Here is a 27,795-nt window from a genome sequence, read left to right as displayed (position 1 = left end):
TGCTATATTACCATTATCCTAATTGGTATTGTAAAGGCATCCGTTAGTCTTGCGAGACCATGAATCAGCGCCTGGAAAGTCTTCACTCTGGAAGACCAGCAGTTGCCCATGCTGCAAGTCTCCCCTCTCCACGACACCAATGTTGTCCAAGGGAAGGGCATTAGGACCCATACAGCTTGGCACCAGTGTCATCGCAGAGCAATGTGTGATTAAGTGCCTTGCTCAACACGTTGCCTCGGCTGGGGCTCGAACTCATGACCTTCAGGTCGCTAGTCCAATGCCTTAGCCACTTGGCCACGTGCCCACAGGTATTAACTTACCCTAATAATGTTCACATTACAACACTTCTCCCCCTTTAAATTCCAACATTCCCCAAATGTAAAAGAACTGGGAAACAAAAAACAGTGGTATCATTATGTTGCATACCTCTGAAACTTATACTAATGTCTCAGTAACAGTTTACCAATACAAAACACCTGAAAAACGTGGCAGATTCAACATTCAGTCTAACAAAGGAAACTGTCCATTCGAATATTCAGTCTGTCAGGAGGTTTGCGAGGTCGCTGTGCTGCAACAGATGAAAATTATGAATTCTAAATACAGGAGCTGTCTTACCGACAGACACCTCACAGACAGTCTCAAACTGGCTGTCTGTAGTTATGAGCCAAATTTCAGGGAACTAGCAGAAAGTATTCAGCCCCAGTCATCACACTGAGTGCAACAGTCAATTTTTATTCATTTATCTTTCATGTCAAAATAAAATTAAATAATGAAACATAGAATTAAAGGTGTTGTAATGTGAGCATTATAAAAATAAGTAATACTAATTATGATAGTATTTCCAGGTTGCGGGGTTTTACTTCTGGTCTTTTCTAACGCGGTGCACGGTGGGGGAGCTACACACATGCGCGCTGGGCAGAAAGAACGGAACTAAAACCCCACAACCCGGAAAGAATCACTCTTTACAAGTGGCTTTCAGTAGTGGAAGTATTGCTATATTACCATTATCTTAATTAGTATTACTTATTTTTATAATGCTCACAGTACAACTGCATTTGTGTATTTATTTTTCATTTACTGGGATCTACTGGGAAAGTCTCAAAGATCGACCGGTTGATCGCGATCGACCAGATGGCGACCGCTATGTTACAGAATGGAAAAGCTAGCTTACCTGAAATTATTGAACTCAACGTTGATTCCAAGGGCTGATAAATGGTTGGTCAGAAGATGAGATGCTATTCCTTGCCTGGGACTTCACTCAGGCTAACTTGAAGAAATCTCTGCCCAAATACCATCAGCACATCACCTACAGAAACAGAGGACCCAATACATTTGACCACTGCTGCACTACATCAAGGATGCATTGTGTTCCATCCTAAACCACATTTTGGGAAATCTGATCATCTGGCTGTCCTCCTCCTACCTGCATCTAGGCAGATACTGAAGAGCAAGGCACCAGAGATAAGGACAACAAGGAGGTAGTCAGAGGAGCAGCTAAGGGATTGTTTCAAGTCAGTGGACTCGGCCATATTCAAGGATTCATTAGAGGACCTGAATGAAAATACCATGGTTGTCACAGACTGTATAAAGACACTTGCGGTCGAGTTTGTCCCCTCAGTCAAAATTATTCAGTGTCTTTCCCAACCATAAGCCCTCGATAATTCTGGACTAAACTTGAAACACCAAAGGATGCTCGACAGCTGTGGCATGGCTTAAATGTCGTCGCCTCCTACAAAACAAATCCAAACAACATAAACGGCAATAAGATTTCACATCCAGATGAGCTCAATGCCTTTCATGTTCCCTTTGACTGACAGAATATGGAGGCACCTTCACGAATCCCCACAGTCTCTGACGACCCTGTGATTTCAATCTCTAAGGCAGACATAAGAATGTTTATGGACATCTTCAACCTTTTGCTTCAGGCAGACTTCAATTATACTATTGCCCAAGAAGGTAATCAGCTTCAGTGACTGTCATCCAGTCGTTCCTACATCCACTGTGATGAATTGGTCATGAAGCACATCAACTCCAGTTTGTGACCTGGATCTGCTACAATTCACCTGCTATGACAACAAGTCAACACTAGGTGCAATTCCATTGGCTCTGGATCATTTGGACAATGAAGATGCATACAACAGGATGTTCTTCATCCACTGCAGCTCAGCATTCAACAATATAATTCCCTCAAAAATAATCAGCAAACTCCAAGACCTAGGCCGTGATACCTCCCTGTGCAACTGAATCCTCAATTTCTTCACTTGCAGACCTCAATCAGTACAGACTGGCAACAACATCTCCTCCACAATCGCCAACAGCACAGGTGCATCAAAATGTTGTGTAGTTAGCCCCTACCCTACTTGATTTATACCGATGATTATGTGCCTAAATACCATATTTAAGTTTGCCGCAAACACCACTGCTGTTGGCTGAATAAAAGGTGATGATGAATCAGTATAGAGGAGGGAGATTGAAGATCTGGCTGAATGGTGCCACAACAACAACCTCTCACTCAACATCAACAAAACCGAAAAGTTGATTATTGCTTATAGGAGGAAAAATCCTGAGGTCCACGAGCCAGTCCTCATTAACAGACCTGAGATGGAGAAGATCAATAACTTTAAATTCCTTGGTATTATCATATCAGAGAATCTATCCTGGGATCAGCATGTAAGTGCCATCATACAGAATGCTTGACTGCACCTCTACTTTCTTGGAGGTTTGTGTAGATTTAGCATGTTATCTACAATTTTGACCAATTTCTATAGATGCACAGCGGAGAACATCCTGATTGGCTGCATCATGGCCTGGTATGGAAACACTGATGCCCAGGAACCTTGTCAAATGCCTTACAAAATCAATGTTGATCACATCCACTGCACTACCCTCATCTATATGCCTGGTCACCTCCTCAAAGAACTCTATCAGGCTTGTTAGACACCATAAAACTACAAGCTGATGTTGTTTACTTAATTGAAGGTGGCTGAAGAATGTCATATATGTAATTGACTGTTGTCATGAAACTAACAAAATGAGACATATAATAGAATTTTATTTTAATGTATCTCTGACTCACTGGCAAAGAATTGGATTAAATTTTCTTTTGATCTTGCTGCAACTTGTTCACTGTTTTCATTTAATACTTAACTGAGATTTAACAGATGTTTCTGGACTGGTCTTTTGAAATCAAACATGAGACATTATTCATAGCTTTATTTTGAAGCTTTCCAGATGTCTTGCAGAAGTAATTAAGTGGAAAAATCTGCAGGATCTCTTCCGTTTTCCATGGTTACATGATCTTCAAATGACACAGAATAAAATCCTCAATATGTTATTAGAGTTGTAGATTTTACCAAGTTATTGATCACAGGATAATGAGGAAGTGGACCTTCTGGGTTAAATAAATGTATCAATCCAGAATAACTTTCCTTTCTTCGTGGTGCTGCATCCAGTTGGTGCTTACATTATTCTGAGATTTATTTTCATTGCACTCCCTTCGGAGATTTGTTTCTTAGTATCAGTTCCAGAATTATCTTCCACAGCATTAAACTAATCCTTCATTTGACTCCTGTGGTTCATTTGACGTTGGATCTCAGATTTAAGTTTACCTATTAAGCTTTCTGATGCTTTCTTTCAGCATCATAAAACCTGAACCTCTTTTCTCTTGTGACTCAGACTCTAACACAAGAGATAAGAAAAGTACATCAGTGTCCTTACTTTTTAGGAGATTAATGAGGTTTGGCTTGTTACTGAAGCCAACTAGCAAACTTCTACAGATGTACTGCTGAAAATATCCTGACTGGTTGCATCATGGACTGCGATGGCAACTTCAGTGTGCAGGAATATAAAAAGCTGCAGAGACATGTGGACTCTGCTCAATGCATCCTTCTCCATCATTGATAGTATTTACAGAAGGCAGTGACTCAGGAAGGCAACATCCATCATCTGGACCATGCCAGCTTTTTGCATTTACTATCAGGAAGGAGGTGCTGAAGCCTGAAGTCCCACATCACCAGGTCCAAGATTTGTTATTTCCCTTCAGCCATTCAGTTCTTGAACCAACTGGTAAAATTCTAACCACTACAGATAAACAACACTATGACCACTTAATCAATTTGCAATAAAATGGACTTTTTTGTTCTAATTATATTTCTTGTAAAAATTCTTTAACGTATACTTAATTTCATTTGGAGTTTCAGGAGATTTTGGTTGCTACCAACAACACTCGAAAACTTCTACAGCTGTACCGTGGAGAGCATTCTGACAGGCTGCATTGCAGTCTGGTATGGGGGTGGGGTGGGGTGGGGTGGGGCTACTGCACACGATTGAAAGAAGCTACAGAAAGTTATAAAATTAGTCAGCTCCATCATTGGTACTACCCTCCGTGGTATCCAAGATATCTTCAAGGAGCGGTGCCTCAGAAAGGCGGTGTACGTTATTAAGGACCCCGTCACCCAGGACATGCCCTCTTCTCATTGCTACTGTCAGGAAGGAGGTACAGAAACTCGAAGGCACACACTCAGCGATTCAGAAATAGTTTCTTCCCCTCTGCCATTCAATTTCTAAATGGACATTGAGCCCATGAACACTACCTCAATTTATTTGTTATTTCTGTTTCTGTCCTATTTTTAATTTAACTATGTAATATACATATATACTTACTGTAATTCAATTTTTTTCTATATTTATCATGTATTACATTATACTGCTGCTGTTAAGCTAATAAATTTCATGACATATGCTGGTGATATTAAACCTGATTCTGATTAATTTATATTTTTCTTGCAAACGCAGTTAATATGAATTTTTATATGCCTGTGATGCTATTGTAAGTAACTTTTCACTGCATTTATGTTTAAATATACATATGACAATAAAGTCAACTTTGACTTTGACTTGAACTTTGATTAAAGTTTGTCTATTAACCTTTCAGATGCTTTGTTTCTGTGCTATGAAACCTTAGTCTTTTTCTCCCTAATGACCTAGATACTTAATGAGAGAATGAGGTGCATAGCTATTCTCTGTGTTACTTCAAGTGATGAAATGCATCCTATGCTTCATGTTGACTAGAACTGGACATTGTAAGGTGGAGTCTACACTTTCAAGCGTAAATACGTTGATATTTTAACTAATTATAGTTCATACTGTGTTATTATGTGTGCATAATAAAGAACTTCAGTTTTCAGTGGCCAATGTGTGGGCTTCACCTGGAACCAGAAGCTGTAACGGTTGCACAGTCATGGAGTTGAACAACAGTTCAGTAATAAAATGCTCTAACATAAACCCATGCCAAGTTTGCTTTCTTAAGAATGAACATAATATGGTGTTAGAAGAAGGCGTGAGGCCTAAACAGGGAGATTAAATGAATACCGTGTGAAACTGAGAAAGAGACAGCATGAGTTCGAAAGGTGCCATCAGCAAGTGACAGAGAGAAGTTGGCCAGCGAGGCGAGACAGCACATTGTTCCTGAAGTTCAGTAGTCACTGGATTCAAGTAAGAGGCCAAGAGTTTCTGTCATGGATAGGCTAAGCTTTCCCACGCCTATGCAGTTTACCGAAAATCTAACAGATAACAGGAAATGCTTCAAACAGTGATTCAATATATATTTAGCTGCCAGCAGAGTGGGAAGAATCGATGAAATATTGTAAGTGTATTTTTCTGCAATGAAGTTGGCAAAGATGCTTTGGACATCTATAACAGCTTTCAAATTGATGAGACAGCTTTTATGTTGGACACTCTGATGACAAAATTTGAGGAGTATTTTGTTCTAAGTAAAAGCATCATGTTTGATAGAAATAAGTTTATTTTCCTGTGACCAGAAGCAAGGTGTTAGCTTCGACCAATACTTAGTTGAGCTTCTCACACTGAGTAAGTCCTGTGAATTTAGAGATTTGAGAAACTCACTTGTTAGAGACAGAGTAGTTTGTGGAATTCCTGATAATGGACTCAGAGAAAGACTACTGTGAGTTTGTGTTGGGCAGCAGAGACAACATAAGCACAAGTTAAGGAGCAGCACAGGTGGATATATAGTGCATGCTGTGGAAACAGAGGAGCAGCACACAAGGTATTTCCCAAAGCAACAGCAAAGCAAAGAGGAAGGCTCAAACAGCAAATGCAATAAATGTGAAGGTAGTCATATTCCAAAGATACTTATCAAAAGTCCTGCAGTAATCTGGGACTGTCAGAGCCTGCAATTTACAGCTTGAAGATTGTTTGAATGATCCAGTGCTTTGCTGTCTTCTAGAAGATTCCGGGAAGTGAGTGCGTACTCAGACGGTTTCAACATGAAGAAACTTTGAGATGGGGCAAGAGCCAATGTTTAACTCCATTTTACTGGTTAAAGCATCCATTAATCGCTGATTAAAGTGTTGAGGAAGATTGAGACATGGAGGTGAATGTAGAAGGTGCGTGAGAGCTTCAGTACCAACTGCCTTCCTTTTGATTGCTGCCAGAGAAGGAACCTGTGAGTAGCCTATCGCTGTGCGGCTAACTGCGGCAGGCGGGTGGGCGTCTCAGACTCCTGTGGTGTCCCTCTCTTTCAATGAGTATCGGTGATATCAGAGGATAGTATTATGCTTCTGCATTTGTAGGTTGGTCTATTGCACTTATAGACATATGGTTTTTATATTCTGTGTTTTTTATCACCTGTTCCTTTTCCACTTTGTAAGGGGAGGGTGTTTGGTGGTGGATATTCAGTTGTGTTCTGTTAGTTTTTTTTGTGTGGGGAAGGGGTGGCTTTCTGGGGGGGGAGGGGTCAAAGTTTCTGTTCCATATTGTGTAAGGGGAGGTGGTTTTTGGGGGTTGATGATTGAGATGCAAATTTTTTGTGCTGGTGGGGGGGAGTGGGTTTGATGTTTCCCTTTGAACGACTTTCATGTTCTTTGTTTGTTTCGTGGCTATCTGGAGACGACAAATTTTAGAGTTGTATTTAGATACATAACAAATGAACCTTTGAACCTTTGAATTGTGGGAATAAGAACCATTTCGCAAAGTGCTAAACTGGGACTACCAAAAGCAAGGTGCACATAGGTGATGAGGAAGTGGAGGATTCTCTACAGACAGCAGGTCCTGGTAAAACCAAATGGGTCATTCCAATGACTGTGAATGAAACAGTACTTCCATTCAAGTTTGACACCGGAGCCCAGGTGAATCTATTATCCATGGATGATTCCAAGACTCTCACAGAAAAGTAGAAGGCGGCTGTATAGTGACCTTCAAGCACAAGGGACAGCACCTAAAGTCACCGCTGCTGATTGTAGAAAAGAGAATACAGCCAATAGTCTGAGTGCATTTAAACAACTCAACTTGGTGAAAAGAGCTTTTGTAGTGGCTTCATGGACCAAAGATGACCACACAACACTCATAGAAGAGTATGCAGATGTCCTTGAGGGGCTTGGATGCTTACCTGATGAACACAAAATTCATGTAGATGAGACAGTGACTCTTGTTGTCCATGCATACAGGAAGCTTCCTTTTGCACTTAAAGACAAATGGTGGGCTGATAATTCAGGGTATTCTAGTGTTACGTTTTGTGTGTTGTATAGTGGGGCATCCATGGGGATTATATTAACCTGCGGGTCAAATGTCATGGTATTGCATCTTTTGAGGTGTGGAATTTTGCAGTAAGTGTCAATCTTGTCTTCTGATTGAAAGTGTGCTGCAGTGGGAGTGGGTACGAGGGCACACTTTGGATTAATATTTGAATCTGGGTATAAACTGATGGATTTTCTGATTATTTAACGACAGGTTTACTGTGAATAAATAGTTAACTTATGTAGTGGTAATGAGTGTCTTCAGGCCCCATTCACTGAACCTATGAACCAGATTTCACACAATAATGGCATCTGCCTCCCACAGGCCTATTTCATTAATCTTTCTCACAAATCTACCACCATATCATGTGTGTAATTGGGCAGTAAAGGCTTGTTAGGCTGGAGGGGCCTGTTACCATGCTGTATCTCTACATATCTCAAGATCCCAGCCCCAAAGGTTGACTGGTGATTCCCCTCCATAGATGCTGCCTGACTTGTTGAGTTCTTCCAGCACTTAATGACTAATGCATTGAACATGTAATTTTTGGCACAAGGACTAGTTGAAGAAAACAATCCAGAGTGTGAACAGGAATCTAGATAGGTGGAAAGGAGGAATGGAATCAATAGATATGTTTATTGGGTGATATCAAGAAAGATGAGTAGAGGCTTGAGTATAGAATTAATGTGAGGCTTTTGGGTCTGTGTTGTAATTGTTCTGCAATTCTATGTAAAGCATTCCATCTTATTTGGTCGATATTGCATATCCCTTCTGTCTCTTCTGTTCTCTCTGACCTTTCCAAACTCAAAATCATATTCTCTGGCTCAACCATAATCTTCCAGATCTTCCAACTAAAACAAATCTCCCCGTCACTATGATTGTTTTTAATCATGTTTCTAATCCTCCTATTTTTTGGCTTTTAATGTGGTTTTGTCTTTTTTTCAGCTCTCTTTGTTTCAGTACAGCAGAGCTGAGGGGGTATGGTGTGGGGGCTTCCTAATGTTGAACTTCAACTGTGGCATAGTGAGTACATCTCAAGAAATTGGGACGGGGTCTAGGACACTTCATCCATTCAAATGGGACAGTTTTCTCAGGTGTACTAAATCTTGATGCAATCACCCACTGTTCATTATCTTGTACACAAAAAAATTTAGGAAAATCAAGTGTATTAATTCACTCACGATAGTTAGAAAATTATTTTGATAAAAATAACACATGTTAAAGATTCATAGATTATAAAGGATGGAGACAACTTGTGCATGCCAACCAATGTTACTATCTGAGCTATTCCCATCTGCCTGCATTTGGCCTCTATCCCTCAAAAGTCAAAATCAGACTTTTCAGAACTTGACTTTAACTTTAGGTTCAATTATACTGGGACTAAGTCAGTGCCCCCCCCCCACCTCATCTATGCTTCTCATGATTTTATAAATCTTTTATAAGATCACCTCAGCCTTCTTTGTTCTGAGGAAAACAGCCTATCAGTTTTTTTCTTATAACTCTAGCAATCCGGTCCCAGCACTGTTGTGAATGTTTTTTTTTTGCATTCTCTCTAGCTTAATCACATACTCCCTTTTGGATAGTGACCAGAACTTCACACAATACTGCAATGCAATGTCACCAACATCTTGTACAGCTATAGCACTTTGTACTACTTTGTATTCTGTTCCGATTAATGAAAGCAAGCATACCATATGCTTTATTCACCACTTTACCTATCTGTGTTGCCACTTTTAAGAAACTATGTCCTTGTACCCTCTAAGTCTCTCTTCCTTACAACTCTCTTCAGGACGTTGTGTATGTCCCGCTCTAGTCCTTGCTGGACTGTTATTCTGCCTCGTCACATCGACCTGCACATGGACCATAGCCCTCCATACTACACCCATCCATGTTTTTATCCCAATTTTCCTTAAATGTTGAAGTCAAACACACATTCACCATTTCCACTGGCAGCTCATTCCACACTCCAACCACCCTCTGAGTAAGGAAGTTCCCTTTAAATATTTCTCCTTTCACCCTTAATCCATGACCTCTATTTCTAGTCTCACTGAACCTAAGTGGAACAAACCTGCTTGCATTTACCTTATTTACACCTCTCATAATCTTGTATACCTCTATCGAATCTCCCCTCACTCTCTTATGCTCTATTCAGCCTTCCCCTTCGGTCCTCCAGTCATGGCAACATCCTTGTAAAGTTTCTGTATGTTTTCAATCTTATTGATATCTTTCTTGTAGGTAGGTGATTAGTACTGCATACAATTGTCCAAATTTGGCCTCACCAAAGTCTTACACACATTCAACATAACATCCAAATTGATTTATGAAGACCAATGTGCCAAAATCTTTCTTTGTGACACTGCTTACCTATGACACCACTTCCAAGGAATTATGGATAGGAATTCCCAGATCCCTCATTTCTATCACACTCTTCATTCAGTGCCCTACGATTCACTGTGTAAGTCCCTGGCTGGTTTGTCCTCCTAAAGTGCAACACCTCACTCTTGACAGCAGTAAATACCATCTGCTTTTTTTTCAGCTCATTTTTCCATCTGGTCCAGATCCCGCTACAGCCTTTGTTAACCTTCCTCACTGGACACTATGTAATTAGCTGCTAGCCTTTTGCCACAACTCCAGATGATCCAGGTCCTGTTGTAATCTTAGAAACCTTCTTAACTGCCTACCATCAGTACTGGTGTCATCTACAGACTTGCTAATCATACCACTAAAATTCTCATCAAAATTGTTAATATATATGACAGACATTAGAGGACCCAGCACAGATCCTGAGGACCCACTATTGGCGTAGGTCTCCCCTACCAATGATTGACTCATTTCATAAGGCCAATTTTTAAATCTAATTTTCTATCTCATCCTGGATCCCATTTGATCTACCCTTCAGAACCAGTTACCATGCTGTTAAAGAAAACAGAGTGGAGAGGGTTTTATTATCCTAAAATGTGATTGTTTGTTCCATCTGTGACATCACTCATCCTGGCTTCATCACTCATACTAGGCAGGAGAATGAAGATGAGAAGGGTTGAATCCCTGGGTGAGTGCTTGGAATGAATGGCTTCTGGGTCAGTAGGAGCAGGAGTGATAACTTCATTCCAAGCCATGCTTAGAACCCTGGGACTTTCAGCTCTTCACATCTTTTAAAAATTCCCGGATGCCATAATTTTGTGGTCTGTCTTGACTTATAATGCTTTAATAAAAAAAATCTCCCACATAACATATGACCTTGGCATGATCTCTGACTATATCTGACTTCTAATGATGTCTAAATCTATGTGATCCTCTGACTCTTTTGTGATCCAACCATCTTCTACGCTACTACGGAACCTTGGGTTCAATCTGTGTGGATTTCACACTTCTCCCTGTGGCTGCAACGTTTCCTTCCTCATTGCAAGATGTGTGGGTTACTAGGTTGATTAGCCATTCTAAATCACTCCTAATATGTAGGTGAGTGGTAGAAACGGGGAAGTTAATGGGAATGTCGGGGGGAATAAAATTGGGATTAATGTAGGATTTCTGTGAATGAGTGATTGACATTCAACACAGATTCAGTGGGTCGAATGTCCTATTTCCTTGTTATATCTCTCTAAAACTTACTCCAACCAGAGGGAGCTTTTGGCTATCTGCCAATTCATGTTCAGGAAATTTAGGATTTCACATGTGTATACTGAAATGCAAAAGCAGACATGTCATGAAGGGATGAAAGGAGCCAAACTGACCTCGTCCAACATTTCAGCTTGACATCAGGAGTTGGTATGGGAATGGTGATTCCATTCATCTGAATAGGGCTACCGACCCTATGGAGAAATATACCTGCAGGGAAGGGTTTCAGTTATCTTACTTTCTTTACATCCTTCTATATTTTACTTTAAATATTTGTTGATACCTTACAAAATTGAATTATTTTTAAGCATTTCATAAATAATTGCTGTAATTATGCAAATCTTCATGATTATGTTTCAATATCTCTGACAAATGCTTTTGCCTGCCAGTTTTCAGGGTGTTGCTCTGGCTGCGGCCTCCAGCAATGCCCTGCCTGAGGCTTACTCAGCACTTGGATCCTGGTTCTTGAGAGCAGAGTGTCAGCTTGGTTGATCTTTAACCTTTAGGGAATGTAAATTTAATAGGTAGAGAATGTAAGTGGTGAGTGAGGGCAATGTTAAGTCCAGGATGTCCAATCACCTGCAGTATATTCTGATGTCCTTCCCCCAGTACCCATGACGTACAAATTTCAGATTTGGATTCAGATTTAGGTCATCGATAACTTGTTCTTGAATTTCCTATTACTTTTTTGCGGGCTTAGTGTGCTTTTACTAGTTAAATAGAATAACGTGCTACCTTTGTCATGTACCTTAATCAAGTACACTTTTTTTCTTGTGGACATTAGTAGGATTTATCGGCGGTTGCCTTCATGGTTATGTGTTCTGGTGTTAGTCTTCGCAAGTTTTATTTGAACTCGCAGACTCTGGCTTGATAGCCTTAACCATGATCACATGCTGTCTTCTCCCTTCCAATCCTCGACTTCTCAGTCTGGCCTTCATTGGCACGATGTGCTGGAAGGAGCGAACTAAGTTAATGAAGTCAGCATTAACAAGATTGTGCCAAATCAGCAAATGTGGTGCTCCGCGCAACGTATTTAACTTCATTTACTGGAACATTGCATTAAATGTGACTACTTAGGGTGATATTTGCAAAGGACAGCGGAGGATGACCGTGAAGGGTTGAAGGGAAATGTGGTTGGGAAATGAGGAACTATTTGTTCTACCGTCACATTCTGAAAATGAGTACAAGTCCATGAGATGATTAAAATAATTAAATAGTAACAGTTCCTACAAATCGATTGCGGTTCAGCTTAGTTTGACGATATGCTGTTTTGTGCGGTCAGTTGACACCTATTTGTTTTGGACGTAAAAATCCCGATAATAGTGATTCAATTGATTACTTCAGGCAGGCCTGGACCAAGTACTGGCAACAGTAAATCCAACATTCATGCAGTCCTTGGAAAGAGTGATGCAAGGGGAGGGACATGGGCGAGCTCAATGAAATGGAATTTCATCTGTCATTTAACAGAAGAATTACATTTGCTTGGAGCAAAATCCTCCAATGAGTAGGCTGATCTTTCAGCTCATTACTTGTCTCCTCTGTAAGCATGAACACAAATGAATAGTACACTGTACAGGAGAAACATCGAGTGGCAACACATACTGTACATGACACGGACAATTCCATTCTACACGTACTTACTCAGCTGTAAGTGAACATTTCATATCTTTGACTAGTCAGTAAGAAGTTAGTTCTCTGAAAACATTTCACTGCTATGTGAAATTTATTTTTAGCTTTAAATTATGCAATGAATTAGAGTGCTTTTCTGAAATCTTTGGTTGTATTCTTTTCACAAGTTGTGAGTACTTTATTGCACCCAGCTGTATTTATTAACTCCATGAAGAAATGCTGAGAAAAGCCATGGCTTGCCCGTGTTTTTCGTTTAGATCTCCCTTCATTTAAGAATAAACATGTTATCTTTAACTTTAATATAGAGATTCCATTATTGACAAGATTTTATAATTCTGATTACTCCCAAATGCTGGGATCTTTACATTTTAAGTGAAGCAAAAAATATATATATAAAGTTTGAAGAGCACACAGAAAGCTAAAAACAAAGCTGTCCTGACAGAAACCTGGGGAAGCATACCAACGGGCGGTCAAGGATGCCTCTGTGTGCTATTTGCAGCAAATGTGTAAGAATGTTTCATTACAGCCAGAAAAATGAAAATTGTGTTCCTTCTACATTCACTGTCCTTGTGTGTCTTATGGAGGGGGTGTGCGTTGAGTTGCCGAATTTCAACTGTAACCACATTACAGTTGGCTACAACATCATAGGGCTGGACAAGGAGAAAGAAAAGATGTCAGGCATGTTTCTGATACCTGACTTCTGTCAACCCTGGAAAACACAAATGTTGTTGCTGGCCTGAAACTGATTGTGCTGAGCCACAATGCATTCCAATGCTGGCTATCTTAAAAATTCTCAAATGGGACACTTCAGCTTTGATCTCTTGTGCTAAATGTGTGCAAGAATTTCAGCTGCTTGATGAACTACCTTCCCTTCACTGGCTCCATTGCTGTCAAACAGAAGTGAGCACAATTGGCAGCTAATATTTCCACCTGTTCTGCACTACCGACTGAAGAGGAAAATAGCCCCACTGTATCTAAGCCCTCGTGTCAATTAGCACCATTTGGATTAGGTGCACGTGAATTACAGCTTCCTGTGGAAACACTCACTGTCAGATTCATGATACCACAGAGGATCTGAAGGAAGTTATGAAGAATGCAATCTAATTCATATTACTTTAAATACTGTAAAATATGTTGAATTGCTATTTTAAACAGAAAGGAATGAAAATAATTTATTTTTGAAGTGGAATCATGTAATTTTAGAGATGATTGTATCAGTCAAGCTCCTGTAAATGGCAAGGAAAACCAGATGAGTGAGCTGAATTGTGCATGGTGATCTTGATAGAGGAAAGATGTTGGGGTTGGTTAAAAATCTACCCAACCTCTGTGAAATACAGCCACAAGATCTAGTATATTAAGCTGATTTTGCGAAGGAAAGCATCATACTCAATTTGGTCTGCCAACGGAAAACAAATGCTTTGTCCTCCATCCAACTCATTCTCTCCCACATCGAAATTTTTTAGTTTCATTGGTGACTTGCCCTTGATTTGGTTCTCCACTGACTTCTCTGCCTAGACTGGGGTTGGAAGAGTCAGGGTAAATACTCAGTTAGACTGAGTCCAATTATTCAGGATTTCCTGATCCTGGAGCCATTTTACAAGGCAGTGAGCCCACAAGTGCAGAGTGGGTCTCAGATGGCGTACTACTGAGATCCCAATTACCCCCTCCAGAAACCTCTGACATCTTTTGGCGGGACGGTTGGGGGGGGGGGGCGATGTTGGGAACAGAATTTTGCCTTCTGTCTAAGTTTTTTAGTGAGGGTAAAATTCACAAACTACTTATATTTATTTAAATACTTAAAATAAGTTATTAAAATTGAAGAAACTCATTAAAATATGAATACTTTTGTCACATTAAAATGCAGTAAATGAGTTTAAAATATCAAAATTTATCTTTACCTTTCTAACCTCCAGGTGAGGATTCTCATTCAAGTTAAAATATTTCCATTTTACACTGGGCGTGTCTATCACTCAGCTCATCATGCATTTGCAATGGCGACCTGTAATAACTCATCTAATAGACAGCCCTTCCTATAAATCAGAAATATTGCATTTACATGTTTAAGTCCTGGATTATTAATTATTTCTCTCCTGAAAATGGTGAGAAAGTCTGTTTGCGAAAACTTCATCGATGTTTCTTAAGCACGAGCGCCATCTACACATATTGTCTTCCAGTATAGATTTTGCATCAAACATGCAGCTTGGATTTTCAAGGACATAAATAAAATAAAATCAGTGAATGATGAAAACTTGTAACAAGTAAAAGAAAACAAGAAATAATATTTAAAGCAGTTGGTTACTTGTATAGTTTTTTCTAATTCTGCTAAGGAGTACTACTAACCTTGCCTTGAAATGCTAACATACTTGTTTCTTTCCAAACACTGACTGAGTGGTCAATCCTTTCCCACTCTTGATTCAGATTTGCAACATTCATGTTTGCTCACTTTCAGCTCTTGCAATTACTCAGAGTTCCACTCAATAGTGCCAATGCAACATGACACAATGCTGATGTATCCCTGTGGATTTCAAGTTCTGTGAGGAAAGGTAGAGCTTTTACCTCTGAGACATCCTGAGCCAATAGGCTCGTCCTGGACTTATTTCCTGGCATAATTTACATATTACTATTTAACTATTTATGGTTTTATTACTATTTAATTATTTATGGTGCAACTGTAACGAAAACCAATTTCCCCCGGGATCAATAAAGTACGACTATTAAAATTTGAACAAAAAATTGATGATTTGTTGCACTCATTCTTGTTGGTGTGAAAAACCACTCAAAGTTTCTTCCCCTATTTTTGAACTGTTTGGGTCTGTTTAAGTAAGCACTTGGAAAAAGACTCATTAGTTGAAATTGATACAAGAGGCCTCTTGCTGTTAACCATTTTCATCTGAAAAATAATATTTTCATTAGGCCAATGGATCTGAACAGTTTCTAAACTTGTATTTAGTCCTCATGTGCTTACTCTCATTGGAACATAGGAAAATCTTGCTGGGAGTTTGATTTGATGAGTATATCATTGAAGCAATATGTTTCTGTTATAAGCTTTCTCATTGCTAATATAGTTGTCATAGAAACTTGTGTCTGTGTTGGACTGCACCTAGTAATCTGTGTGTGAGTGACTGCCTATGCTAGACTTTAACTGCCTTTGGCTCTTACCATTGCACTTGGCTTACTAAGGTGGTGGTAGCTGATGTGCAAAAGAAATCTGTGCAGAAACCTCAAAATATTGGGGTAGAAGCAAATCATCACTGGATATCTAAGTGTAAGAGATTGTACAGAACAAGCTCACTAGAGAGCTAATATTCCTATTGTTTTCACTAAATAACATAGGTAAAGAGCAATATGGTACAACTAATAGGAGATTAGTTGACTTATGTAGAATCAGACCTTCAAAGTCATTGAAGACAAACACTTCCAGTGGCTGTTGGCAGTTTGCATGGATATTTATATTTTCTTGTGTGTGGAAGTTCATATGTCTACATCTTTTAAATTATATTATAACAGCAGCTTCTGGTAAAATGACAGCATGTTCGATCACAGCTGCTTCTAAGAGGTCAAAAAATGTGCTGTCGTCCATTTTAAATGTATTTTTTATGATCGCAAGATCCTGCTGGACTTAATTAAACTTAGAGTACTGCAGGTCTACCCCTTGGGCGAGTCACTCACTGGAGGAGAAAATGAAGGAGGTGCGCATCATGTTGCTGCCTGCATCGAAGGAGACGTACACTCTAATAGCAAGTGACTGTCTTGGTCACTTGTCTTGTGATCGCAAGATCCTTGCTAACGTGGAACGTTGCAAGTGTGATTCACTGATTGATTGGCGGTGAGCCGAGGTGGATATCAGGGGAGCTGAGTGGCTTAGGTTGTAGTGAGGACAAGGTCTCAAACCATGGTGTCACCTATTTACAGCCGTCAGGAGAGAGGTGTCAGAGCCAGACAAAATGAACGCAGAGTATAAGAAAAATAAAGTGAGTTATATTTTTCTTTCCTGACATAAGGCATGATAAAATAATGTGGAATTATGCTATTAAGAAGGAATCTGATAGTAGAGGAGAATGGAATATGGGAAAAAGAGAAGGAGGATGGGCTCTGGAGGCAGATTATGGGCAGGTGAAGAGAAAAGAGAGGGTAAGAGGGGAATCAGAATGGGGAATGGAGGAAGAAAGAAAGGGAGGGTGGAGAAATGAACAGAAATGATAGAAGCCAGTGTTTATGCAGTCAGGTTGGAGGCTACCCAGATGGAATATGAGGTGTTGCTCCTCCAACCTGTGAGTACCTTCCCCTTACATTTGTAAAATTTCTCAGAAGAGGCAACAGAACAAATTTTATAAAATACACTATTTTGAGAAAACAAATCTAATGTTTAAAGAAGTTAAATAGAAGTTCTGGAGTATCACTCAGAAGCAGCATTCCTAAAGGCTTCCCCCAACCATACCTTCAAAACATTGTAATAGTAGTCCAAGAAAAGAATTTATCCAGTCCTATTTTAGAGGCATTGCAATGAATTTGGCAATCTGCACTTGTCAATGGCTTGTGGGCTCACATACCAATCTGAAACCGGAGCATCAAGTCCAGGCAAACATTCCAAAGTCACATTCCAATGTTGCATTTATGCTGATGGAGTGTTCCAGTGTTGCGGGACTCTCTTTCGGAAGGCATCAAGGTTCATTTACATTAATGTGAAGGTATTCTGTGGCAATGTTTTGAAGAAGCGTGGATGAATAGTCTCCATTATCCAAGCCAAAATGAATCACTCTACCATCATCATCAAAATGAAAACAGGTGACTTGGTCATTGTCAAAAATATTTGTGTGCCCAAGATTGCAATAAATGTTCATGCTGTGGATAATCACATGTTTGAAACCTTGGTTTCTTGCTCCAGAGCCAAGCTTTTGCTTTCTCCTTCAGGGGCTTCTCCAGCATTGGAAATGTAAGAGGGCAATATGTAATAAGCAGCACTGGGACTAATTAATCTTGATGTTTGCCTCTCCAGCACAGAACATCAGGATAGTTGTAATCCTGCAGGTTATAGTACCAAATATTTTCATTTTATTTCATACTTCTTAACATGGAAGTAAATCAAAGCAGACTTTACAAAACACCTACGTGTATATTAGATGTAGGGTGTTCATTGATAAAATTGCACTTAAGCTTTGGCCATAAGCAATGGAGACACTATCATGGATGTGGTCAGGCAAAAGACACAAATCATTGTTAGAATCTGCAAGGTTAAATGATTATGTAAATGATTCATGTTCAAATATAAATTGCATTTGGAAGCTACCCTAATCTTCCGACTCATTATCTGAAGTAGAACTTATTGCGGTTCATTGGCAGTGGATTTCTATGTTTAGTTAGCACTTGTCTGAAGGAAAAACATGAATGGATCAAATGCAGCAGCATGTAACTTTAAACACTACATGCAGTTGGTAGGTCAAGGGGAATAGAATTTCTATGAATGTAACTATATCTTACTATTTGGAAAATTTCTATGTAGTGCTAATATTTATTTTAAGGAAGTACATTAGAATAATTTATCACCACATTTCATATGGATGCTAGAAATCTGGAAACATTTTGATGCACTTTTGAAATGTCCATTGCAAGAGCATGGTGGAAAATTATGAGATCAGTTATGGGATCAATTATGCTTGGCTCCAGCAAACATTTTGTATGGTTGTTCTCCAATAATACCAGAGGAACACAGCCGAACAGTATCTCCCATGCCAGAGATACCTCTGTCTCCCTCTGTCAGAGGGGCAGCAGACCAGTGTGTTGAGTGCAAATAGCTCAGTAGGTCATTGCTCACTAGACATGACAGGATGAAGGGGTTTTTGGCTTTTGTGGCAAGAAGCGTTGAGAAATATTTCAGAATCAGCATCAGGTTTATCATTATCGGCATGTGTTGAGAAATTTGTTAACTTAGTAGCACAGTTTAATGCAATACGTAATAATATATAAAGAATAAATTAGATTAGATTAGATTAGATTCAACTTTATTGTCATTGTGCCGAGTACAGATACAAAGCCAATGAAATGCAATGAGCATTTGACCAGAAGTCCAACAGAATAGTATTATTTACAAAATAACTGCGAATAGAAAGTAAGTGCTACAGCACACAAATATAAAAGTACTGAGACAGTCCAATATGGGTGCAATACTGCTTAACGCTGTGATATGAGGTTCAGCAGCATCACAGCCTCAGGGAAGAAGCTCTTCCTGTGCCTGCTGGTGCGGGAGCGGAGGATCCTGTAGTGCCTACCGGATAGGAGGAGAGTAAAAGGTCCATGGTTAGGGTGAGATGCATCCCTGATAATGCTTTTCGCCCTGCCCAGGCAGCGTTTATGGTAGATGTTCTCAATGGTGGGCAATTGGGTGCCGATAACCTGCTGGGCAGTTTTCAGCACCCGCTGGAGTGCTTTGCAGTCCGATATGGGACAATTGCCATACCACACTGAGTTGCAGTTGTTGAGTATGCTCTCAATGGTACAGCGGTAAAAGTCTGGAACAGAGGTGATGCTCCACAGGAAATAAAGGCGCCGTTGCATCTTTTTGATCAGGATAGAGGAGATCAAGAACCAGGTGAGATCATCAAGGAATTTGAAGCTTGATACACGCTCCACTGCAGCTCCATTGATGTAGATGGGGACATGAGTGTGGCTCCTAACATGCCTGAAGTCCACAATAATCTCTTTGGTCTTCTGGGTGCTAAGGGCCAGGTTGTTGTCGGCACACCACGTGGTCAGGTGCTGGACCTCATCCCTGTAGGCCGTCCCATCATCTCCTCTAATCGGGCCAACCACTGTGGTGTCGTCTGCGAACTTGATTATGGAGTTAGAACCGTGTACAGGAACACAGTCATAGGTGAAAAGGGAGTACAGAAGAGGGCTCAGCACACAGCCTTGAGACACGCCAGTGTTCAGGGTGAGTATGGAGGAGGAGAGGTTGTATAACTTAACAGATTGGGGTCTGTTAGTTAGAAAGTCCAAGGTCCAATTACAGAGGGATGAGCTGATACCAAGCTGGCGAAGTTTGGCAATCAGCTTGGAGGGGATCGCAGTATTGAATGCCAAACTAAAGTCAATGACCAGCATTGTGACATAAGAGTTGGGGCTGTCCAGGTGGGTCAGGGCAGAATGAAGTGCCGTGGAGATGGCTTCCTCTGTAAATCTGTCGGTGCAATAGGCAAATTAATGGGGGTCCAGGGAAGTGGGCAGACAGGATTTCAGATGTAATCGAACCAGTCTCTCAAAGCACTTTGCAATGATGGGGATGAGTGCAACTGGGCTGAAAAAATAAATAAATAAACAAACAAATACATTGCATAAGTATATATATGTATATTGAATGGATTAAAATAATACAAAAACAGAAATAATGTATATTATAAAGAAAAGAGAGGTAGTATTCATGGGTCAATGTCCATTCAGAAATCAGAATGCAAAGAGGAAGAAGCTCTACCTGAATCACTGAGTGTGTGCCTTCAGGCTTCTGTACCTCCTTCCTGATGATAACAATGAGAAGAGGGCTTGCTCTGGGTAATGGGGGTCCTTAATTATGGACAGCGCCTTTCTGAGACACTGTTCCTTGAAGATGTCTATGGAGGCTAATACCCAAGATGGAGCTAACCAATTTTACAACTTTCTGTCCTATGCAGCAGCCCCCAACCCCCCCATACCAGACAGTGATACAACCTGTCAGAATGCTGTCCAATGTACATCTATAGAAGTTTTTGAGTGTTTATACATACATTTCAATGTTCTTGCAAAATGGGATATTGGAGGAAATTCTTCCCTCTTTCCAAAGATCTATCACAACTTCAACAATATTTTTCGGTCACATGATCAATCTTTGATCAGGCAATTGGAATAACCATTAGTGACGTTGGGAGCTTTTCCGATGAGTCAGTTGTGTAATGTCCCTTGATCGCACACTCTGGTTAAACTAGTGCTGGTAATCACCATTAGGTAGTACTACTACGTCGACTCAGGCCTAGGGGCTGGGGTCGGGCACGATGACAGACTCTCCACTTCTCCCTCTCCCTCATTAGTGTGTTCGGTTCATCTACATCAGCCGTGCCGCTGTCTTCTAGGAGCGTGTTGACCATAGTCTTGGGAGATGCCCAGGGTTCATCCTCCCGTGCTTGGGCTCCCATATGATGGCTCAGCTGGCAGGTAGCTCGAGGTGGTGCAGACAGTGCCCTGCTAGTTTCAGTCTTCTCGTCTCGATTTTAGTGGTGAGCATCGGTAGGTCGTCATAGAGTTCGATGTTCGTCATGTGCTGTTGCCAACTCACATCAAGAGCCACCCGGAGTATTTGCGTATAGCAACCATCTAGAGACTTTTGCATAGGTAGACTGTGTACATAAACACAAGAGATTCTGCAGGTGCTGGAAATCCAGAGCAACATACACAAAATGCTGGAGGAAATCAGCAGGCCAGGCAGCATTTATGGAAATGAATAAACAGTTGACACTTTGGGCCGAGATCCTTCATCAGGACTTAGCTGCGAGCATACCTGGACACTTAACTTTTAGGATATTCAACATTTTTAGAGGTTGATAACATCACAAATTTTTGAAAAATATAAAATTTGGAACTCTTCACAGTTGCTTCTGGTTTCAAATCTGTTCTGAATCACATTGTATCGAAATCCTTTGTAATTCCAATAATTACACTGAATTAAAAGTAGTTTTATTCTGTATATGCATTCTTTTTAAAAATGAATAACATACTCTTAAGTGTGATTCCCTCATATAGTTACTGAATTTAAAATGTATTTTAATCCCCATACAATTGCAGTACAACTAAGCCATTCATTGTGCTGTTGAAATTAGGGTCATTATTTGTAATGTAAGTCTGAAAGTAATTGTGTTTACAAACACTGAACAGATTTCAGACGTGTATAGTACAAGTATTACAGTATTTAAACATAACCTGAAGGTAATGTATCCAGACATAATGACAGATGGCTGGGAATTCAAACATATTACAGGCCTTAGCACAGTATCCTGAAGCTTTTCCAACTAGGGCTGGGGCCAGGGCTATAAATGGGTGAGCACCAGGGGAAGTAAGGGGAGTTATCGGGCTGTGCAGGATTGCCTTCAGTAACAGATCTACCCATTTGGATATTGTTGGGGGTTGACCTTTCAGAGACCAGCACCTGTAGCTGCATTAGTTGCACTGTGCCTGGCACTGAGGCAAAGAAGGAAAGGATGAAGTTGGGTAGAATGATTGTGACAAGGGACCTGATAGTAAAAGGAGCAGATAAGTGTTTCTGCGGCTGCCACCGAGACTCCAGGATGGAGTGTTGCCTCCATAGTCCTAGGGTCAAGGATTAAGCAGGAACAAGACATTCTGAGAAAATAGTATGATCAGCTAGAGGTCATGGTTCAATAGGCAGTAGCAGGGATGAGCTCTGTGAAGGGATATTTAGGAGGCAGCTTAAAAAGCAGAAATTTCCAGATTGTAATCTCAAGATTACTGCCAAAGCCGTGTGCTAGTGAGGTGAGAAACAGGTGAGTTTAGTATGTGGCTAGGCAGCTGGTGCAGGAGGGATGACTATAGATTTATGGAAGATTAAGCTGTCTTACAGGGCATTAAGAATGATATAAACAAGTTAGCAGGTATCTGAGCTGGAGAAGAACAAATATCTTTGCTGGGAGACTTTCTTGTGCTATTTGGAAGGTTTAAGCTAGCACAGCAGCAGGGCAACAGATGGTAGGGTTGAGGGCAAGAAAAATGGTATGACAAATCAGACTGATAGGAAAGGCAGCAAGGGACAGGTTAATAAATATGGTGGAATTAATGGATTGAAATGTTTACTTCAATATTAGGTGTATTATGGATAAGGAAGGGGGTATGAACTTGGAGCTTGGATCAGACCATAAGACCATGAGACACAGGAGCAGAATTAGGCCATCTGGCCCATTGAGTCTGCTCCACCTTTCAATCATGACTGATCCTTTTTTTTAATCTCTCCTCATCTCCAGTTCCCGGCTTTCTCCTCGTAATCTTTGATTGCATGTTCAATCAAGAACCTATCAATCTCTGCCGTAAATACATCCGAAGACCTGGCCTCCACAGCTGCATGTGGCAACAAATTCTACAAATTCACCATCAGAGCATGGAATTACAATATTGTTACCATTATAAATACTTGGTTGTGAGAAGGACATGACAGGCAGCTCAATTCTCCTGTTTTGTTTGTTATATATGATAGAGAAGAGAGGCAAAAGAGTTGACGGGGTTGCACTGCTGATAAGGGAGAATGTCACAGCAATGCTTAGGACTACTAGAGGGCAATTTGGGTGAGGCTCAGAAATAGGATAGGTGAAAATACACCCTTCATAACCACTGAGAGATGGAGGAACTGACTTGCACAAAGATTACAGAAAGATGCAGGGATATCAGAGTTGTCATAGTGAGGGACTTTAACTTTATCAGTTTTGATTGGAACTTCCTTAATATAAGAAGATTAGATGGAGCAGGATTTCTTCAGTGCATCTAAGAAGGGTTTTACTATGAATGTCTGGATAAAAATGAATATCAAGGTAAATTTACATACTTTGATAATAAATTTACTTTGAATGTTATACTTCTGTACCTGATAGTCTGGTGAAGAGGCGATAACAAGGTCATAACTGGTAGTTGGTCTCAGCCGGTGCCACGTCCCCTAAAAGGAGGTGGCTTGTCACCCACTCAGAGTTCTGAGATGCTTTTACAGTTTTCAAATGCTTCAGATATTCAAAGGTGTTGAAGTTATGTTTGCTAGAAACAATCCTTAAAAGTAGCTAAATGCCCTGAGAAAATAAAACAGGTTAAAATAAAACTTAATATAAAGAGGTTAGTGGGTGGGTTGGGGTAAAAGCAGGCGAGCGATAGGTAGATTCATATGAAGATTGGTTGATTGGTAGATGGAGTGTTATTGAGGTGGGGGGAAGAGCGCTAATGACGGAGGCTGAGAAATGAGAGGTGGAGACAATAAACGACTAAAAGCAATGGAATCTGATAGGAAAGGAAGGTGAAGAGGAATGTTGACACCAACTGTCCATTTTTTCCATAGAGGAAACACAAGGTACCAAAGATGAAGGGTCTTAACCTAAAATGTTGACTGTTCCTTTCCCTCCTCACATGCAGCCTGACTGGCTGAATTCCTCCTGCAGCTGTTGTTCAGCTCCAGATGTTAGCATTTGCAGTTACTTGTGTTTCTAAATAAAAACTTATCTTTATGTCCCTTCTTCTCCAGGCCAAGAATCAAAAGTGAAATGATAGTGTCTCTGACCCAATTCCAGGATTGATTGGCATGGGTTTTGAGAGACAGTTTCCTCTGTAATGTAGGGAAATCCCAGAGGGAGTGCCTGGTTGTCAGATTACATTTGGAGCCCAGAGAAAGCAGAGTGACAGGTGTGGTGGCATCAGCTGTTCAGCGGGTCCTGGAGATGTAGAGGGTCCACATAAATCTGAAGATTACTCCCATGTGTATGACTGAATGCTGGCAATTTCCTTCGGAACTTCTGGCCACATCTTGCATTATTTGGCTCAATATGTAGAGTGCTACAGCTGGATTAATTTAACAAACCTCTGGACACAATGATTAACCTTTGACATCTCTTATGATAATTACCTCATTTTTGGAGGGGGTATGGAGCAAAAAATAATTGGGCAAAAATAGAAATGCAATACAACTCTTGAGTATGACACAAATATTTGGCTTGGTTTCTCTTGTTCTCTGTTCAAGATTGTATTCCTATTTTTCAAATTTAATTTCTTAAATTAGACACAATGTTAATTTACTTTTATAGCTCAAAATTTTTGTTTTACTATCTAAATATTGTTTTATTTTATTGTACAGTCTTTAAAATAGAATAACATACGGTGTGATTTGGAGTGTTTGCTGCAGGAACTGGGTGGGATTGAGAATCAGTTGTGATTTGCACTACATTGACATGGAAATCTTTCCCAGAAGTAGCTTCACATCTTTTCCAATGATTTGTTGTGTATACTGCTGGAATTAAAACAATAAGACATAGGAGCAGAATTAGACTACTTAGCCCATCAAGTCCACTGTGCCATTCCATCATGGCTGATTTATTACCCCTTTCCTGTCTTCTCCCTACAACTTTTAATGCCCTTACTAACCAAGAATCCTTCAATTTCTGCCTTAAGCATACCAATTGACTTTGCCTCCACAACCATCTGCGGCAAAGAATTCCACATATTCACCACACTCTGGCTAAAGAAATTCCTCCTCATCTCGGTACTAAAGGGATATCCTTCTATTCTAAAGAAGGTGCCCTCGGGTCTTATACTCCACCAGTATAGGAAACATCCTCTCTGTGTCCACTCTATCTATGCCTTTCAGTATTTGATAGGTTTCAGTAGGATTCCCTGCCCCCCCACCATTCTTCTAAACTTCCAGTAAGTACAGATTCAGAGCCATCAAGTGCTCCTCATTCATTAACCCTTTCATTCTTGGGATTATTCTCATGAACCTCTTCTGGGCCCTCTCCAATGCCCGAAATGTCGACTGTACTCTTTTGCCTGACCTACTGAGTTCCTCTAGCATTTTGTGTGTGTTGCTCAGACCTCCAGCATCTGCAGATTTTCTCTTGTTTGTGATTGGACATCCTTTCTCAGTAAGGTGCAAATTAACTAGCCATCCTTGAATTATTCCATCAATCATCCGAGAGATTTGAAGTTGACAAGCTACCAGTTCCCTTTCATTGTTTTCTAACTTCTGGTTACTCTCAACGTGCGCACTCTTTAGTTGCGTATAGTGTTCTGCCATGCTTTTCAGTTCAGACTATATTTAATAATGTACAGTTGTGCCACTGTAAATTCATCATCCTGAAGGCCACTTCCTTCCGGCTTAACACCATTGTTATTTCGGCTTTCCTTCATAAAGAGTGAAATTGGTTTAAAAAAGAGTGTGCAAGACTGTTAACATAATTCACGTCCCAAAAGGTGTATTATATTGCCATTGGGGTGAGTCCAGGTGAGAGAGGTACCAGCTTTCAGTTCTATGTTGAACACTGCTGTTTAAAAATAGAGAGTTCTTAAAGCATGATTCCAATGCCACCCAGACACCAACAGCACACAGTCTGGAACGTTGCAGCTGAGAGGGTCTCTAAAGTTATGCAATTCTGTGCATTTTGCTCTGGAGTCAGATACCCTCCTGCGATTGGTTCTCCCACCTACTCCACACTTACGTTGTGTGTGGGATATTCAGAGTCAAATGTAGCATTTTAACACTGTACAAAGGCATAAATTAGGAACAGTGGTAGGTCACTCAGACTTCCAAGCCTGTTAGTTATATTCTCCAGAAAACACTTGTTTTTTGTTTCAGATTTGACAGAAGCATTTTAGTAAGGCATGAACCATTTCAAGTGAGTTTTGGAGTTGCCTTGTGAAATCCCTAATGTAAGCAGGATGTCTTTTTAAATGGGGTGAATGACCTACATGTTATGTAGTGCTCCTTGATACTTGTGTCTCTTCGTCAACAGTCTGGGAGCTGGATGTGGGCAGGGACTAAAATGTTGTGCATCCATTAATATCTTTCTCCCGGGGAAACATATCAGCTTCATCAATTTGAACCGTGACTTGAAAAGCTTTGTCCACATTTGAAATGGCTGTAATTTCACATCACTCACATGATTTACTTTAGTAAAATTGACATTGGACCGTGTAGCACAGCATTATGCAATTTATTTTCTAGGCATTCAATTTCAAAACAATGTATGGCTGGCTGCTAAAAAAGTGAAGGAGGCAAATATTTATCCAAATTGGGAAAAATGGATTTTATGGGAAAACGTTCTTAACCCTTTATATGGAATGCATGAATGATCTGCACACTGGCACTTATAGTTCAATTTGATTCTAGTTTATGGGAAACATGATAGAAGTAGTAGTTGCCATTATTTCTGCTAAAGCATTCATGGTGGTGTTCAAAAAGAAAATCTTCTTTCCTTTGCAAAAGAGGGAAATGTGGGCCACATGTGGCCTCTCTGTAATACAGAACAGATCTTTCTTTAAGGTTAGCTTTGCATTTTTGGTGGAATACTTGGCACAATTTTCCTATTGGAAATGCTGAGAACAAACAACTTGAAAATGTTGCTGAGCAAGAGAAGTGGTTTTCAAGCTAATTCTGGTCAAGGCTTCATTGTGTGGAGCCAGCAATCTTTTCACATCTGTGTTTAATACATTTATGGTTATGTATTTATGGAAGGTAAAATTCATACCATGTGCCACTCTAGCATTGTAAGAAGACAGAGCTCACAGGATGTGAAGGCCATGCTTTGAGCATATTTTCATAAGCTGCACATCCGCCAGCCTGACATTTATGTGTGAAATTAGATTATACATATAAGTGCACTCTTGGTCAAACCAAAAGGAACATGTATAAAATGGTGACCATGATACTTCCTCCCTCTCAATTGAATCCTGTGTGAGAACTCACATTGTGTTTTGAATCCAAGTCATTGATGTGAATTGGGAAAAAAAGTAATGGATTTCAACACTGAGCTTTCGAGTACATCACCACTTCCCTCGCGGCGTTCAGTTTTATTCACAGAACATGAATAAGTGGTTCATAAGACCAAGTGATACTTACCAATAACCTTCATATCTTAGTATTTGCACCACTTTAACAATAACAAAATTTACTCAGTCAGATTCTAGATTTGACCTCTAAAGCTTAATTTCCCTGCAGGAGATTTTCCCATGCACCAGTCTTCCAGTGGCGACTGTGTGTGTCTCTGTCTGACATATCACTCAGTGAAATAATCTCAAGCATCCAATTTGCACAAAAGTAATGTACTTGGCCCAAATAAAAAATTATAGGGATCAGCACTGGAAAGTGGATTTAAGGCTGAGGATTAGATCAGATAGACTTTGATGTTATTGAACAGCTCAGCATGTGAGAGGGGTTGTATTGCTTACCCCTGCTCCTAGTTCCTTATGAAAATCAGATGTGAAGATGTATTGGGTATGGATTTCTTTCAAAGTTCAGTAGAATCA

The 27,795-nt window shown here is 40.2% G+C and overlaps 1 protein-coding gene across 4 annotated transcripts in view; it reads left to right on the top strand.

Moving 5' to 3' along the window:
* Window positions 1-12,713: 12,713 nt before the first annotated feature.
* The window catches only part of LOC140199422 (collagen alpha-3(VI) chain-like), a 146,698-nt gene continuing 131,616 nt past the window's right edge, over window positions 12,714-27,795 (top strand). For all 4 annotated transcript variants that reach the window (XR_011886414.1, XM_072261490.1, XM_072261491.1 and 1 more), the window contains exon 1: window positions 12,714-12,792. The gene's annotated coding sequence lies outside the window, so the exon portion shown is untranslated. The remainder of the gene's footprint in view (window positions 12,793-27,795) is intronic.

This window comes from Mobula birostris, chromosome 6 (assembly GCF_030028105.1).
Source record: "Mobula birostris isolate sMobBir1 chromosome 6, sMobBir1.hap1, whole genome shotgun sequence".
Classification (NCBI taxonomy): Eukaryota; Metazoa; Chordata; class Chondrichthyes; order Myliobatiformes; family Myliobatidae; genus Mobula; species Mobula birostris.
This window is presented reverse-complemented; position numbering and strand designations above follow the sequence as displayed.